A 17,722-nucleotide genomic window follows, 5' to 3' on the forward strand; every position below is an offset into this window, starting at 1 on the left:
TTCTTTGCAACATTATTTGTAAACCAATAAAGTAGAGGCAACTTAAATACACATCAATATGAGAAAAGGTAGGTATACAAATGATGGTACATGTACAGTATAAAAATCTTAGAAAAAATTGAGGTAATTGCATATACTGACATGGAAAGAAGTAGGCAGGAGCTTGTTGAATGAATAAAGCAAAGTGTAGCAAATGATAGGAAGAATTATACACACTGTTAGCACTGCTTATCCTTGGGGAGTTAGATAAGGGAACTTTCACTTTTTGTTTTTCTGTGTGGTTTGACATTGTTTTCAATGAGCGTGTTCCACTTTTGTTATTAAAAAAATAATAAAAGTACAAGAGTGTATAATTTTCAAAATAAATCACAAGGAGAAACCTAGCTACTCCTTCGACAGATGTCTGACATATAGTAAATGCTCAGTAAATGTCTGTTGATTGGATGCAGATATGTGGCGTTTCTACTAGGATGCAGTAGTATGTGGAGACGGACTGGGGTAACAAGGAAGGAGAACCAGGCACCAGATTTTTATTCCTGATGGAACGACCGACATTCTTTCCCTTACATTTAAGGACTAATTTGAAAACCTCTTGGACTCTGTCCACTGTAAGAAATGATTAAAGTTAAGTGCTCAGAACATAAAGTGCTGACCTTTCCTTGTGCAACTGCTGTTTGACAAATGGAGTTTTAATGTAAGACAAGCAAGAACCGCTTTGGTTCAGTTCACTGGTTGCCAGCAAGCTCTGGAGGGAGAGTCAGGAAACTGGTAAGGACACAGGTTTGCCCAGCATCTTGTCATGGCTGGTCGAACATTAAGGAATTCTTCAGGGTGAGGTTAGGAAAGTCTAGTCCACACAGAGTCTTCGGAGCTTTATTATGGAGGCACTCAGGGCTTTGAAATCAGTGGGCTAAAGTGATGGCACCAAACACAGCTCTGTCTCACTACATAGAGCCTCTAGGCCTCCATAGTGGAAACTCACTAACATAAGCCATATACTAGATATCAATACCACATTTTTCTTTAGGGAAAGAAAAAAAGTCCAAGGAAAAAATGACTGAAAATTTCCACCAAGGTAGATAGGTTTCTCAAAGCACTATTTCCATTACTCTAGAGAAAACATGTTGGACTCTTGTCTTACTTCCTAGTGAGAAGATATGTCTGTAATCATTTCATGAAAAATGAGGGACTTCCCTGGTGGCGCAGTGGTTAAGAATCCACCTGCCAATGCAGGGGACACGGGTTCAAGCCAAGGTCCGGGAAGATCCCACATGCCACGGAGCAACTAAGCCCGTGCGCCACAACTACTGAGCCCACGCACCGCATCTACTGAAGCCCGCATGCTCTAGTGCCAGTGCTCTGCAACAAAAGAAGCCACCACAATGAGAAGTCTGCGCACCACAACAAAGAGTAGCCCCAGCTCGCCGCAACTAGAGAAAGCCTGCGTGCAGCAACGAAGACCCAACACAGCCAAAAATAATAAATAAATTAAAATAAATTAATTTCAAAAAAAGAAAAATGAAAGCACAGCCATATTTCTTGCTTGTTTTTATGATCTATTTATCCACAGATCATAGGAAACTGAGGCCGGATTCTTCTATTTAAAAGCACATTTGGAGCCCCTTGGGTGTGATAGGGTCACACTTTTCCAGCTGAGAGGTAAAGACAAGCATTTAACTTGACTTACAATTTGGAAAGGGGGATGGGCGGGGCTTTCTTCCCCACCTATACCAGGGGATCATTAATGCTGCTGCCAAAATCACCTCCACCTGCTGAGATGCTTGGCCCAGCTTCCCTTCCAGTGCCTTCTAGTCCTTCATTCAGGCAATTTTCCCTCTCCCCACGAGACTGCCGTCCTCAGGGGAGGACGGCCGGGCAGGTATAACAGGCATACGTGTGTCTGTTTACCTGTTCATTATTTTTAAAGTCTTAAGACGTATTCTTCATGTTTAAGTGTTTTCTGTCTTAAACTGGAAAATCTCTAAAGTCAGAGATAGTAATTAGATCTGCAAGATGTGAAACACAGCCAAGAGGTCCCTTGGAGGTTTTTACTGCTGATGGCTCCTACCAAGGCTGTCCTCAGATAGTTTCTACCTCCAGTGTCTAATTTCCCCTCTATCTCCCCCTCTCATCCTATTAAACACGTATAACTACTGCCATTTATCAAGCATTCATATGTGCCATTTGCTTTAAACACATCATCTAATTTACCTTTGAAATATCCCAATGAGTTAATACTATCACTACCACTCCCCTTTTACAACCAAGGAAACTGAGGCCCAGAGAGAGATGTTATTTAAGTGATGTGATTCTGATCACACAAATAATAAGCAGTCGAGCCACCATTTCAACTCTGCCTGACCTTCCAGCATCCCAAGGGAGGCCTAGATCCCTCTGAGGATTATAAATATTGAACAGAGAGTTGGGAAACCAATATGAATAAGGGCAAACTGGAATTTAGAAACGTGTAGCCATCATTAAAGTACTCAGTTCTGATTCCTATACACAGACGGCAGTGACATTCAGACTTCAATCTTGAATGAGTGTGACTTCTGCTGCTCTCTGTAACCCAGCCTCTCTGCTTGGCCCTTAGAGGAGATAAGTTGTAGGCCTCAAAGACCATGAGACTCAGACTCACAGGGCTTAATCCCAGAGCATCACTGTGGAGTAAGTGCTCTATGCCCTTGGAGGTGCACAAGATCCAGGTGCAGGAAGGAGAAAATGTTGGAGGGCAGGCATTTAATCATGTTTATGGCCTGTTTCCCCTTTACACTGAGAATCTTCAGTAACTCCTGTTCCTTTGTTCAAGGAGGTAATGGTTCTACCAGGGCTTAAGACACAGCCTGTGGCCAGCGAGCCTGCCCTGTAAGAGTTAACATGATCAGAAATGCGAAGCAGAGGTGTTAGAAGGAACACTTCACACAGGAACGCTTCAGCATTTCCTAAACAAATCAGCATGGTTCTGAGAGTATGAGTCCCTGGGGGACCTGAAAATCTGCATGTTTAGAAAGTGACCCACATCATTCTCATGCAGATGGGCCTCAGACCGTATTTTTTTTTTTAATATCTTTATTGGAGTATAATTGCTTTACAATGGTGTGTTAGTTTCTGCTTTATAACAAAGTGAATCAGCTGTACATATACATATATCCTGTATTTTAAGAAACACTGTTTATACCAAGAGAAGTAAATATATGACTCTCTTATCTATGATCAGACATTGATAAAGGTCAGGTCCATTGTCCCTCGGAAATTCCTGGTGACCCTCATCTGCAATAGAGCACGCCTGACACAACGTTGGGACACCAAGTGCAACTTGGAAAAGACACAGCAGGTGCCACACGGATGGTCCCAAACACGTAGTCGGATAAAGACATTTATAGGTTTTCCTTGCTGCCAATGTCACTGTAGTCCCCATACATAAAGCCAACAAAAACAAGAGTAAACCATAAAGTGTGAAGTCCAACGAAGTTCAGATTACTCCCATGATAGAGGCTTAGATGCATTTCATGATAGATAGATCATATTTCCAGCCTAGAAATGCTTTCTTTTTTCCAAGGGGGGAGGGAGGGCAGCTTGCCGTATGCAGCCTATTTACTGGCTTGTTTACTCTTGAGACACCAGGGACCTTTGGGGGGCAGGGGGCTGATATGACAGATGCCTGTTGAAAGAGGAGGTGGAGGGAAGGGATAAAAAATTTGAGCATCTATGACGATTAGCCTGGGACCTGCCCTGGAAATGTGGTGATATCCCCCTCATACATTTGCTTTCTCCACCAGCTTGGGCTCCAGGCCCAACCCCGGGAGGTACAGCGAGGGTTAATGCTCCCTAAGGCACTGGAGGCTTTTGATGAAAGGCCCCGAATAAGTGTAAAGTATCACCTCGAAGTTGGAGGATTTGGTTTCAGCTTCCTCATTGTGCTGTTGACAGTGCATACTGTGAGTTTGACGTTTTTAACTACTTTGCTGGCCCCAAATAAAAAGGGCTGGGCGAGAGGAGGTGGAAAAAGGGGAGAGGATGGGGGAGCCATAGTCCTGCCCTGACTTTGATTTTACACAAATCAACGTACAGCATTAAAATCTGGAATCGCAAGCCGGGTCCAACCATGCTGCTTCGAAGATTCATGTAAATTCCGTAAACCAGTAGATGCGTGTTGCGTTCCTTCTAACCTGAGGACAGAGAAGCCTCAAGGGACATAGCTGTCTGTAAACTGAGAGCATTTTGTGGCCCGTGGTGATTGTCTAAATAAAAAGGCCCTGAGTTCCATTTGCACCAGCTATGGAGAGGCATTAAAATCAGTGATAGCACTCAGGAAAGGAAGGGGACAGCCACTGGCTTTCCCAGGGCGATGCCTGAGACCAGGATCATGGTGTGATGAGTGCCTTTAATAAAGCCTGCCCTGAATGGCATTGACAGTCAGCTCCCCAGGGTTCCTGAAACCCTGGGGCTCTGGCACACCCTAGCCCTGCCCCACCTCCTCTTACCAGCCCCTGCCAGCAGCCCAGGATCAGAGGCCTAGAGGAAAGGCTGGTAACACCGAGGATGCCCCAGGGTAGAGGCAGGGTGGGTCCACAGGGGACAGGGCTCAAGCTCAGAAACCTCTGTCTGCATTTACCCAAAAGGTCAGCAGAGCCCTGGGCCGGCCGGGGCACAGTCCAGAGGCCCCAGCGTTCCTCCTTTCATGCTGACAAAGCCTCTTAAGTTGAAAAGACAAAAGTGGGAACTGTGGTCAGGGGTCTGTTGGAGGGGCGGACTGGAGGAGGGGTGCGCCTTTTCTTCTTTCCTCTTTTTTTTTTTTTCCCTTTGGAAGTGAGCACACACACATACACACTCAGGAGTTCTTTTTTCTGGTCGCCTGATATTTTAGGCCCCAGAAACACCTTATTTTTGTGGCAAATATTCCTCAAAGGCTCCTTAGAAAGGCATTCTTACAGATCAGTGAGAGAGACGGCCCTCTCTGCAGTGTGTCCCCAACAAACAGCCCTGGGAAGTCAACAGCAAGGGCAGGGATGGAGGGGCCAGGGCAGGGGAGAGCTGCAAGCTCAGGTGCAAAGAGCACCTGGAGAAACCCAGGGCCCATGCTGCAAGGGATGCAGCAGGCAGGCTGGGCCCCAGGCGGCTTGCCCAGGTCCAGGGCAGACACAGGAAAGCAACGGTCACCAGTGCAAGCAGGGGTGATGCAGATTTGGCCTCTCCCACCAATGTCCCCCCCGCAAAAGACAGTGCCCCTTATTTCCTCACATTCCCAGGCAAAGCTCACTATGGTGTGGAGATATGGTCCTCTGTCCAGGAAACTAAGGTATTAAAAGCCTCCATAGGGAATTCCCTGGCTGTCCAGTGGTTGGGACTCCCCGCTTTCATTGCCGAGGGCCTGGGTTCAATCCCCGGTCGGGGAACTAAGATCCCGCAAGCTGCATGGCACAGCGAGAAAAAAATTAAAATTAAATTAAAAAATTTTTATAAGCCTCCATAATTCTCCTGAGGAGTCAGAAAGCCTAAGGGACCCAACTCTGGGCTATAAGACCTTTGTAGATAATAAAGCCCCGCAGCTCTGTTGTCACTGCTGTTTTAAACATTATACCTTAAATTAATCCAGGGGAATTGCTTTAAAAGAGATTAAGCCTTTTCCAGGTACAATAACCTATTGTGAAACCTAAAACTCTGCTGGTGGGGAAATTATTTTAAAGCAGAGCCTTCCTATTAACAAAGGAGAATGGCCATTCAATATATTGGTTATCGTTTATTATTTTCACTAATTATAATAATGTAAGTACCATTGGTCAAAGTCACGAGATGCTATTGTTAGGTAGAAATCGCTTAAGGCTATGGCTAATACCTTCGGAATAAGTATAAAATTCCTGATAAATTCCTGACCTACTGTATAGCACAGGGAACTACACTCAATATCTTGTAATAACCTGTAATGGAGAAGACTCTGAAAAATAATATATATATATATACACGCACACACATATATATGTATATATATGTATATACACATATATGTATATACACATACATGTATGTATAACTGAATCGCTTTTTTGTATATTTGAAACTAACACAACATTGTAAATGAACTATACTTCAATAAATAAAAGATAAATTCCTTGTTTAGAGTGTAAGAGGCTTGGGAATGTTATTTCAGCAATAGGATACTTTTGAGATGAAATCTTGGGCAGATTTCAGCTACATACAGCAGTTCAGAGAATGGTATCCCTGGGAGAGGTCCTACAGCCCATCCTGCCAGCCCTCACCTCCTCCCACCTGCAGAAAAGAGCCGAGAGAAGACACGCATTTACAGGTGGGGCTGGATGAACTGAGCTAAATGACATTATGCTGTCTGCTTTATCCTGTATTGACCTCTGCCCTCTGAGCCCCTTGTCCCCATGCCTTCTGCACCGCCCAGTTTGGTACTTCAATATGCACGGCAAGGACTACTGTGTTCCCATTTGCTTTTTGTAGGCAACTCTTACCTCGCAAGCACACTGCTGTCATCTTGACACAGAGACCCTATTCTACACGTCAGGAGTTCCCTCTGTGCCAGCCTGGTACTAGGCATGTACAAGCTGTTTGTTCCAGTTGGAGGAGGAGACAAAGTCACTGGAGGCCTAAGAGTTAAGAGCAAGCAGGTAGATGTGATCCAACTTGGGATGCCAGGGACAGGCTTAAGTGGGTGGTGAGGTGGCCGGGGGGCGGGGCGGGGGGGCAAGGGACAAGACCTCAGGTAAATAAATCTGACTTTCTTCTTTGTCGTCTTCTTTCTTTTCCTTCTTCAGCACCCTCTTCCAAGTCACATGTCAGATACAGATGATCATATCTGCCTGTTTCCCTAAGCTGTAATTAGCATCATTTAATGGTGAACAGTATGTTGGGAGTCCAGAGAAAATAATATATGATTGTCTAACAAATGTCATATGAACTCAAGGGTTACAAGGAGGTATTAATCTTTGAGGTCACTATCTTTTCACTTGTGATTGAATTTGCTCATTCATCCAGAGTCATTCACCAAACATTATATGGAGCAGTTTACAGCGTACACAACGAATTCTCATTGAGCACCTCCTGAATTCCAGGCTCTATGTATATTGTGGAATCTGAGTAGCTCTGAATACTCAGAGAATAGTCTTTGGGGGTCTACTGATTGGGAGATATAATGGAAAAATACATTGAAAAAGGTATCTCCACCCCTATTTTGGTTTAAAAAAAAGTCAACCTATAGAGGCATTAGTCTAAGGGGGAGAGGTGGTAACTCTCCCATAACTGAGAGATTATTATAACTCTCATAACTGAGATTATGTGTTAGAAAAGTAAAGGCAACCTGTCAATAAAGTACAGGGAAGTGAGCGTGATGCGCCAGCCTCTTGGCTACAAAGAGCAAGTTCTTAGTGGGGAGCCCAGTTCTACACTGGAAATGTAATTGTTGACTGAGTGTGAACTATGGTTTGTATGAGGTCAGAAAGTCCAAAGGTCACAGTGAGTGAAACGTATCAGCTTGTCAGCCTTTCCTGGAACAAATTCCATATTTTGGAAACAAGGTAAGCAGATGTCACTCTCATTGTAATATAGAGACAAGATCAGTTCCCACCAAACCCTTTGGGTCTTGGACTTGGAGGAAGGAACCCCTAGAAATGCAGTCCTGAAGCAGGTAAACCCACCCTCACCCACCCGACTCCCCAGTCCCAAACTTCCAAACCAGCCCTACAGCATGTCCAGTCCTAGGAGAGACTCACTCACTCTGGGAGGGGGGAGGGGTAGATATGCCAGAGAGTAGAATTGGGCTTCTCACTAACTTTGAAACACTTATCACCCCTCTGGTGAGTGAGTAGGAAGGAAGGAAGGAAAGAATATTCCAGAATCCACGAGGTCAGGACACACGCAGAGAGAGGGTTGTTCCATTATACACGTGGGCACAGGAACACCCTGATCTGGACCAAAGACACTGGCTCACGACCTGGCCTGACCTCTCTGACACTGTAAGTATTCGGGTGCATTATGACACTTGGCTCTGGTATGCATCCTAGATTTATCGCCTCTTTTACTCTTCGTTCCCCGTCCTTAGCAGTTCGTTCCAAATCATTTTCTCTTTCAATTCATCGCCCTCATGTTCAGTTTCCAATTGACCTATATTTATTAGTTGCCAAGTACATGTGAGGCGCTGCAGGAACCATCAATAATGCCTCTGTTCCCTGTCACTCTAAACAGAAAAATATCTGCCCATGGTTTCCCAACCCTCTGCTCTTCCATTATTCCATGGCTTCAGTTGTAACCCCGTGACGTGGTTTGGAAAAGACTTGATATCAACCCACGTGGGACCCAAGTTTTGTACTAAAAGGCAAGCATCTTGGGAAACCCCTCAGTCCAGGCTAATGAAGAGGATTGATCAGGGACTTCCCTGGTGGTCCAGCAGTGAAGGCTCTGCACTCCTAATGCAGGGGGCCCGGGTTCGATCCCTGGTCAGGGAACTAGATCCCGCAACTAAGAGCCTGCATGCCGCAACTAAAAAAAAGAGCCCGCCTGCCGCAACTAAAGATCCCGCACACTGCAAAGAAGATCCCGTGGGCCGCAACTAAGACCAGTGCAAATAAATAAATAAATATTAAAATTTTAAAAAAGAGGGTTGATCACTCTAAACCCACCACAGTTTCTATTAGCAACTTCCCAAAGCCTCAAAAAAAAAAAAAATGCAAGTGGAAATGGTATATTTCTATAGAGGTTCCTCAACACCCCCCAGATTGCTGTCAGTCCCTCCCATACGAAGATTCCGCTTGGCTTCCTCTCTTCCCTGTTGAGACCCGCTTCCTATAAAAACATAAACCTCTGTTCCATTCTGTGTATCCATCTTCCCAGCCATCCTTCCTTCCTTCAGCATTATCCCTTACCCTTGGGCGACCTCCTTTTCTTCCCCGACCCATCTCAGTAAAAGGCATTTGGCCAAGTTGTGAAGTCTTTACAAAGAGATGTTGTAGTACGCCTTCCTGGGAAGGCTGCAGCCTTTAGTGGGGAATTGAACCTGTGGACTCGCACCGCCAGATCCCTCCACAAGCGGCAGAGATCCCCCAGCTGCCAGCGCCGCAGGATTTGCCTCGCCCAAGGGCCCATCCTTCCCAAAGTGAGCTTATCCATGTAGGAATATAAAGGCCAGGATATTCTGAGTTGACTTGGGTCACGCCAAGGGCCATATGCATTCCCCAGCTGCCTGGAGGCTTAGCTGGGGCTTTGCCAGGCCTGAATCACACGGTTTGCCTTCTCCTTGTGTCCCATCCAAATTCCTCCCTGCCCTTCTGCAGGTGTCTACATCCAGTCAACATCCCACAATAGCCTAACCCAATCAATATAAGACTCAGTTTCTGCTTCCAGAGAACCCAACCTGTGTCATAACCTCCAACCTTGAGAACTTTAGGTAAAAACGGGGAAAGTACGGTTTCTCCAGAATAATCAAAATCTGTTTCCTTAGATAACCAGGACGCTGAATCAGGGTGAGAAACTGTAATCTGAAAAGCCACAGCACAGGCTGCAGTGTGGAAGCAACCGAAGAGATAATCTGAAAGAAACACACACTGAAAGCAGAACAGCAGCTTTAATAATTAAATAAGGGGCTTCCCTGGTGGTGCAGCGGTTGAGAATCTGCCTGCCAATGCAGGGGACACGGGTTTGAGCCCTGGTCTGGGAAGATCCCACGTGCCGTGGAGCAACTGGGCCCATGAGCCACAACTACTGAGCCTGCGCGTCTGGAGCCTGTGCTCCGCAACAAGAGAGGCCGCGATAGTGAGAGGCCCGCGCACCGCGATGAAGAGTGGCCCCCGCTCGCCGCAACTGGAGAAAGCCCTCGCACAGAAACGAAGACCCAACGCAGCCAAAAATAAATACATAAATAAATAAAAATATATTAAAAAAATAATTAAATAAGATGCGTAAGCTCAAATAATCGCAGCAGGAACTATAATGACCATAAATGCATATATAGCACTTAGTGTGTGCCAAATGCCGTTCCCAGCACTTTAAGTGTCTTAGCTCAGTTAAGTCTCACTACAGTCGCATGACTCAGGTCCCTCCATTATCCTCTTTTTACAGTGAAGAAACTGAGGCACACTTGGGTGGAGTAACTGCTCAAAGCTGCGCAGCCAATGTGTAGGCAGAGCTAGGATTTTTAACTAAACAGCTGGACCTAAAGCCTCCACCAAACTGTCACTCTACGTGATGTGAATGTAGTATGTGTACTCCATGTATTTATAAAGAAACTAGAGAAGAGGGTGAACGGTAGTGAGAGACCAGGAAGGGAGGAACCTGAAGACACACAGGACTCAAAGGGACAGGTCAGATGAGACATGAGAACAGCACACCACAGCAGAGACCTTGATTCTCTAGCAGGATTCTGGCCTTGCTTCCATACTTCCTTTATAGGACAGGAGGCCAGTTCAGGGTTGACCAGCCTAGGTCCACATGTAAAAGCAGATAAGTGAATGTACCTGGAGAGAGAAAAGGATTGGAATGCAGGAATAAAGACAGATCTTGACAGAAATAGGAAGTAAACATGACTCAGTGGAAGGGAAACAAGTGATAAGATTAATGTCCTCATCCCATGGCAATAAACATCACCCTCCAGCATCAATAGACTACATAAATATTTTGATGGCCCTCCTCTCTCCCTAGATAAGGAAATCCTCTGTGTTAAACTGAGATACACCCGGGCCCAAATTCAAACCTCCATGTCAATGTCCCTGGGGTATCACATGTGTACCTTTCTCTCTCTATTTTTATTTCGCCGTGAAAACGCAATCGCTTTAATTCCCAGCAAATAGGATAGATAAAGAACACACCATCAGTATTTTGGGCTTCTGTACATGTCGACACAAAAAACAGAGATGAAATGGTTTTCCTTTCCTTTTATCCAACTGGGATGCTGCAGAGAAGCTAGAAAAACCGACAAGCCAACACATCAATCCAAGGGTACAGGGGCCAGCCATGGATTCCTTCACTGATACTCAAGAAGACCAAGTCTCCTGGTTTCCCTTGTGAATTGTTTGCTTGCCCATGAGTTACTGCTGAACTGGGAGAACCCAGGTCACTGCTGCTTCTTGGAGATGAATTTTTAAACCACATCCTACCTTCTGCTTCTTGGTAGGAGAAAATAAAAAATTTGAAGATAAATATATTTTTTTTAAATTCTACATTGCAAATTCCTCATATTCCAAGTCTTTAGTCAAAGAGGATCTAAATTCCTGTGCCTCTGTTTCTCTGAGCTCTGTATTATTCAGATGGATGTGGAAATTGAACCCCAGGCTAGAGGCATAGAAGGGAAAACAGCTATTTTCTCTTTTACCGTGGAAACCCTGTGTAGCACAGGGTACTAAGGAGAAATGAACAGCTTTAATAACTGGGGGGGATGGCTGCCTCTACCTTAGCCAGCGTAATGCAGTTACGGTGCAGCATAGATCACAGTGTCTCATGAAGACTGTCTCTTGAAGGCTCAGGAAAGCCTCTTACTCACTTAGAACAAATTAGCACGGTTTATTTCCAAGACAGGTTCAGCATTTCCCCACAAGCTTTAATCACCTCTCGGTACCTTACAACATTCAGTGTGCACACCCTCAGAGGTAAGGGAACATTGTGGATGGACTTCTCTTTTGCATGTGACGCTTCCATCCTGAATACACAATAATACCATTAAAAATAATAATAATGCTCATTAATTTTTAAGACCATGTCTCAGGCATTTGTGCAAATATACAAATGCATGACACACCCAGAATGTGTAATCATTATAAAGTCTCTCTCTCTCTCTCTCTCACACACACACACACACACACACACACACACAGAGTTTTAGAAAGTAGTTCCAAGCTCAATAGCTATTTGCAATCAGTTATTAAAAAGCTCAACTGACATCCTGTTTCTTCCCTTTTCTTCCAATCTCCTTTCTCTTTCCCTTCTTCTTGCCCATCCTTCTAACATGATTTAAGTCAAGAAGAATGTAATCATATCTACATTAGGCCGTAGCACTCACTCTTTTTCAGAACTCTGTTTCACACGGAATGACCTCATCACAAGTTAATCCTCCATTGCTGCTAAAATAAATCTCTATTGAATGAAGACATTTGTTTCCCTCCCTTCAATAGGAGTTGAAAATTTTTAAAACGTAAACTTGGGAAGGAAATGTCTCAGATGCATCTGGGTTCCCGGAGAATAGCATCAGAATGCTGCATGCTTTGTAAGACATGGCTGGAGGTGGTTATCTAATGAGACGCCTGCACCTCTTTCCTTTCCTCATCCGCCTCCTGTTGCGGGGATTCTTCCTTTCCTACAGAGAATGCGTCTTTCTCTTTGGAACACACTGGCTAACTTGGGCCCCTCTGTTCTGCTTGGTGGAATCTCATTGGCTGTCCCGAGGCCCAGGTGTCAGTTTGGGAATGCGTCCTCCTAGGGCAGGCATCTGGCCCTGGGTCCTTGGCAAACCAACTGTGACAGGTTCCTCCGACAGCTGCAGTGACAGGCTGTGCTTCCAGGTGATTACATAATCCTGCTTTCTGGCCTGCTCATGTGTTTGGATTGGAGCCATTTCCCTGGAACAGGGATGAACCAAACAGGGCTGTCTGCTCAGTGACCACAGCTCTGTGTCTATGGGCTGAGGTCCCCTCTGAAATTATGAAATGTCTCCTTATCTTTCCCAGGCCACTCAGACCCAGAGTTCTCACAGATATGCCCTTGGAAACAGGAGATCCTCCATTTGCCTGAAATGAGGCTGGAATTTCACTTTTCATTGTAAATCATTGTTAAATTGGATAGCTCTGCTTTGAAAAGCAGCAGCTGATTCTAATACTGGCTAGACTATATTCCTTTTTTGCGATATTGGGCATGCCCATGCAATACACATTTGACTACATGTGTACACCAGATGAAGATACGGATCAAGGAGAGGTGTACTTACTGTATTTACATTTTCCAAAGACACAACACCATGTCCTGAAGAAATAATTAAAGGACTGCTTTTTAGTGAAGCTTAATGGTGCTGGTATGCAAACGCCAGTGGCCTCCCACTGAAAAAACACAAATCCACAGCAGGTGGTCGTTTAATTTAATGATAGCTAAACTGCTGCAAGGGGATACTACAGACGGTGGTTTTTAAAGTGTGGTCCCTGGACCACAGCATCATTGTCACCTGGAAGCCTATTGGAAATGCAAATTCTCAGGCCCAAACGTACCTACTGAATCAGAAACTCTGTGAGTGGGACTCAACAATGGTTCAACAAGCCTCCACCCCCCAAATCTGTTAATTTGGGATTAACGGATATATACTACTGTATATAAAAGAGATAAACAACAAGGACCTACTGTATAGCACAGGGAATTATTCAATATCTTGTAATAACCTATAATGGAAAAGAATCTGAAAAAGAAAAAAATATATATATAACTGAATCCCTTTGCTGTACACCTGAATCATTGTAAATCAATTATACTTCAATAAAAAAAATTAAAAAAACAAGGCCCCCACCCCAGGTGATTCTGACACAAGAAAAGTTTGAGAACATTCTAGGTGAAGCTGGGGCTTGATGTGGTCTAATTGAGGGAGTGTGAGTGTTGCTCTAGAGATTTACACGTGCTCTCCGAATAATCACTCCATCATGATCCACTCCTACTTCAGCTACATCTAATTCATGCTGCTCCTACTTTCTGCTAAAAGGTGCTACTACCAGCTGTTTAATTCTCTGCTCCCACTCAATTATACCCTCTATACACATAGTAGTAATTAGCTGGTGACTGCTGTAATAGGTGCAGCTCTGCAGACATCCAGATACATCAGCTCACCATTAAATTCTACCCAAAATCCCTCCAAGGAACAGACATAAAAGTCCCCATTTTATAGATGGTGGTAATCTAAGTTGCCAGTGGTGTTTCAATTAAGACAATGTAAAAACAGCTCTGGGTTCACCCTTTGTTCTAATGAATGGCATGTTTCCAGTCTCCTGGTCCCGTCAACCTGGTATGAAATCTGAACTCCTAAGACAATTCTCTAAGCCTCACTCAGCCTTGACCAGATAAGAAGTTGGGATAGGAATATACTGTTATCTGTTCAAGATGTCTCCAGTCAGCTAATAAAAAATTTTCATAGACAAAATCATTTTGCAGAACAGAGTTTGGGATGATGACCACTGTTGCTGAGGTCATGGTGAGACAGGCATCTTCATACAATGCCAACAGGAGTTGTAAACTGGTACAACCTTTCTAGGAAGCAATTTGGCATATCATTTGACTTCGTAATTATACTTCTTGGAACTGATCAAAAGGCAATTGTCCAGAGATGGAAAAAATGATTAATATATAAGAAATTTCTAAAACAAACAAAAAAAAAGAAATTTCTAATTTTATTTTTAAATGAAAAACGGGAATAATCTACATTTCAAATAATATGTGGTTAAATAAACTAGTTCTTCCACAAGACGGACTATAATGCAGACTTTTATAAATAGATTCGTAAGCACAATTTATTAAAAAATAATCACAAGACACTTAAGTGAAAACAGCAGGATACAAAATTTTATAAACAGTGAGATCCCATTTTTTTTTTAATTGTAAGTTAACACACAGAGATAGGCATTGAAAGTAACTGAATAGAAACCACTGACATATTAGGAGTGGTTACAGTATTTTATGATACCAAACCTGGGAAAAAATATTATCCCCATTTACAGATGAGGGAACGGAGGTCCATAAACACAAACTAGATTGTCCAAAATGACTTAATAAATAGAGATCAAGGTCAAGCTTGTCTGGATCAAAGCCCATGCTTTGCAGACTCTATTGTCTACAATTTCTGGTAGCTTAAGTGGTCTGACACATCATGGTTAGAATTGGGAATGCCAGCTAGGGTTTCTTACTTTTCTTGCTGTTCTATTGCAAGGAACATACAAAGTATCATTTGGTCATAGGTCATAGACCAACCTCCATCTAGATTTCCTCCAAGTATTTCAAGAAACACTGATAATAAAATTTTACAATTATTGGGAATTCTCAGGCAGTCCAGTGGTTGGGACTCCTCGCTTTCACTGCCAAGGGCCCGGGTTCAATCCCTGGTCGGGGAACTAGGATTCCACAAGCCATGCAGTGCGGCCAAGGAAAAAAAAAATTTTTTAATTAAAAAAAATTACAATTATTGAACACAATACGTATTAGGCATGCACTAATCATTTTATGCGTTATTCTATTTAATAGTTTTTATGACAATGTTCTATATACTATAATGTTCTATGCATTATAGTATATAGAATATATATATGTGATATATATATATATATATAATAACATTCTGTATACTATAACGTTCTGTATACTATAAGCACTATTCACCTTATTTCACAAATGAGAAAACTGAGACTCAGAGGGTTTTAGTATCTGCCCAGTACACACAGGTAGAAAGTAACAATTCCAGAATTCAAACCATCTGTTGGACTACAGAAAAGTCTATGCTGCTCTGAATTTCTCCATTCTGAAATCTTTCTAGAGAAAAAGATTCCTCCCATCTCTTACTCTGGCATCAGGTTTCTGTGTTTTGGCATAAATAATATCTTGGCATGGTGCTGATCATTAAAAAAGAAAAAGTGAGAAGCACTGTTGGCCCTGTAAGAGCCTGGGATTAAGTATGAGCTGATATTAGAGATAATCGGCAGATCTGGCCTTTTCTCTTTAACACCTTCAGCACAGAGTTCATGAAGAGCTTAGATCTTCGATAGTAAAAGCTCATTCAGTTACAATGAATTCAGACCCTTAGTAGGGCCTCATTAAATACTTAAGTGTTGTTAATGATCAGCTGAAGCCAAACACTCTCTACGAACGTAAAGGCCTGTGTCTCAGAACTGTCCAGCAAGCTGCCAACACAACTGCCATGTGACCGGCAGGCCAATAATACCCTCGCTGAATCCCCCGTCACTTCCTTCCCTTCTGCTTCAAATTCCTGGCCCGTTCCTGAGCACCTCTGTACTTGACCTGAGCGCTTATCTCCTTGCCCTCACTCACCCTTGAGAGCTGATGCTTTATGTGGGTGACCTACCATCACCTCGACTTCCTTCCTCAACAGTCTCTCACTTATTTTTGGATCACATATAACAATGTCAACTTCAGGAAAAGAGGTACCAGGTGATTCTCAGGGTCTGGTGCTCCCAGTGGGCTCTCCTCCAACAAAAGAAAACCATACACGCTCACTTAGATGTGAAGTACTGGGAAAAGAGTACTAGCTAAATTCATGCCCAATTTGCCTTCTCCTAAGCCTCAGGGTGGGGGTATGAGCAGATTAAAGTCAGTTGGCATTTGATCTCATTTTAAGACAGCAACACACACACACACACACACAGGCAGGCACATGCACACACACAAATTACCTTCAGGAACAAGGCAGGTGACCTAAGTGAAGAGCAGAGTGGGGACAGTAAGGAACGGTGGGGACTGTAATGAATAGGAAAGTTCATAGCCAGCTAAAGGCATTAAGATCTAGTTTTTTAAATACTTAGTGGACCAAACAAAAGAGGTCTCCAGCCAGTCCACTATCTATGAATTAGACAATTCATTTTTAGCCTTGGCTAATTGTACTTCCATCAAAAGTTGAATTCAGGGGAAAATAGGATACTGAGACTCATACTACGGGTGTGCCCTGGCCCTAATCTCGTAGGCTATCCTCAATGCCCTGGAAGCTCTCCTCATTTCCCTTCATGAAGCAACAGGCTGGCACCAAATTTCACCATGATATCAGTCATCATAACTTTTAAGAACAAGCAGTAAGAACAAGAATTCAGGAGCCAGATTGCTTGAGTTTGAATCCTAGCACACCATTTAGTAGCTAGGTAACCTTGAGGAATTTACTTAATCAGGCTCAGATCTGTAAAATGCAGAGACTAATGACACCACCACCTCATAGAGCTGTTGTAAATTACTTAGAACAATGCCTGGCACATAATAAAGGTTCATCCTCAGATAACAATCATTGTAGGACCAACCAAAATGCCTCATGTCTGCATCTGGGAGATAACCTGAGTATGACATACTCAGTCATCTCTCAGTTTGGCAGGGAACATTGGAATGGAAAAATCCAGAATAATTACATCTTCCTGGGAAAGACATTGATGTGGATGACAGAAGAGGACTTATATTTTGTACACACAGTCTCCACCTGAAGGGAAGGACGGGAAAAGTCTTCAGTGGGGCAGAGGAGAGGTAGGTGGGGTTTGAAACTGGGTTTGTCCCAGTCTGAAATGCGGACAGTACAGGGAAAGAGTTGGCCCTCACCAACTTCCCTGCACTGTGAGGATGAGGTCTTCCTGGCACCTCCCTCTCCCCTAGCCTCTCTTAACCTCATCTTAATTTGAAAACACCTTGTCATCAGCGTCCAACTCATGCCTCTCTCTTCTTCAAATCACCCATGCTAGGATATTGCCTTTTTCTCCCCAACTCTAACAAAGATGCCAAATTTTTACAAAGGAAGCAGTTTGATTTTCTAAATCACAGGATAGTGTAATGACTGATCACTCCATTTGCATTTTAACTTTTATCCCCCATCAAGACTTTCCAGTCCCTCTAGTACAGCATTTTTCAAATCACTGTTCATAACCCGCTGGTGGTTAAATCAGCTTAATGAGTCCAGAACAGTATTTTGTTATGGAAATAAAATTGAAAATGTTAAAATAGAATTAAGAAGAATAGAAAATATCGTGCAAGCCATGTACTAAATGTA

The 17,722-nt window shown here is 43.4% G+C and overlaps 1 protein-coding gene and 1 non-coding gene across 2 annotated transcripts in view; one reads left to right on the plus strand and one right to left on the minus strand.

The window, feature by feature from the left end:
* The window catches only part of NCKAP5 (NCK associated protein 5), a 1,039,671-nt gene that overhangs the window by 975,508 nt on the left and 46,441 nt on the right, over positions 1–17,722 (minus strand). The gene's annotated exons all lie outside the window — the stretch shown is intronic.
* Positions 8,393–8,465, plus strand: TRNAR-CCU (transfer RNA arginine (anticodon CCU)). Its single transcript has one exon. It is a non-coding gene; the product is annotated as a tRNA-Arg (tRNA).

The sequence above is a fragment of the Orcinus orca genome, chromosome 7, assembly GCF_937001465.1.
Source record: "Orcinus orca chromosome 7, mOrcOrc1.1, whole genome shotgun sequence".
NCBI classification, from domain to species: domain Eukaryota; kingdom Metazoa; phylum Chordata; class Mammalia; order Artiodactyla; family Delphinidae; genus Orcinus; species Orcinus orca.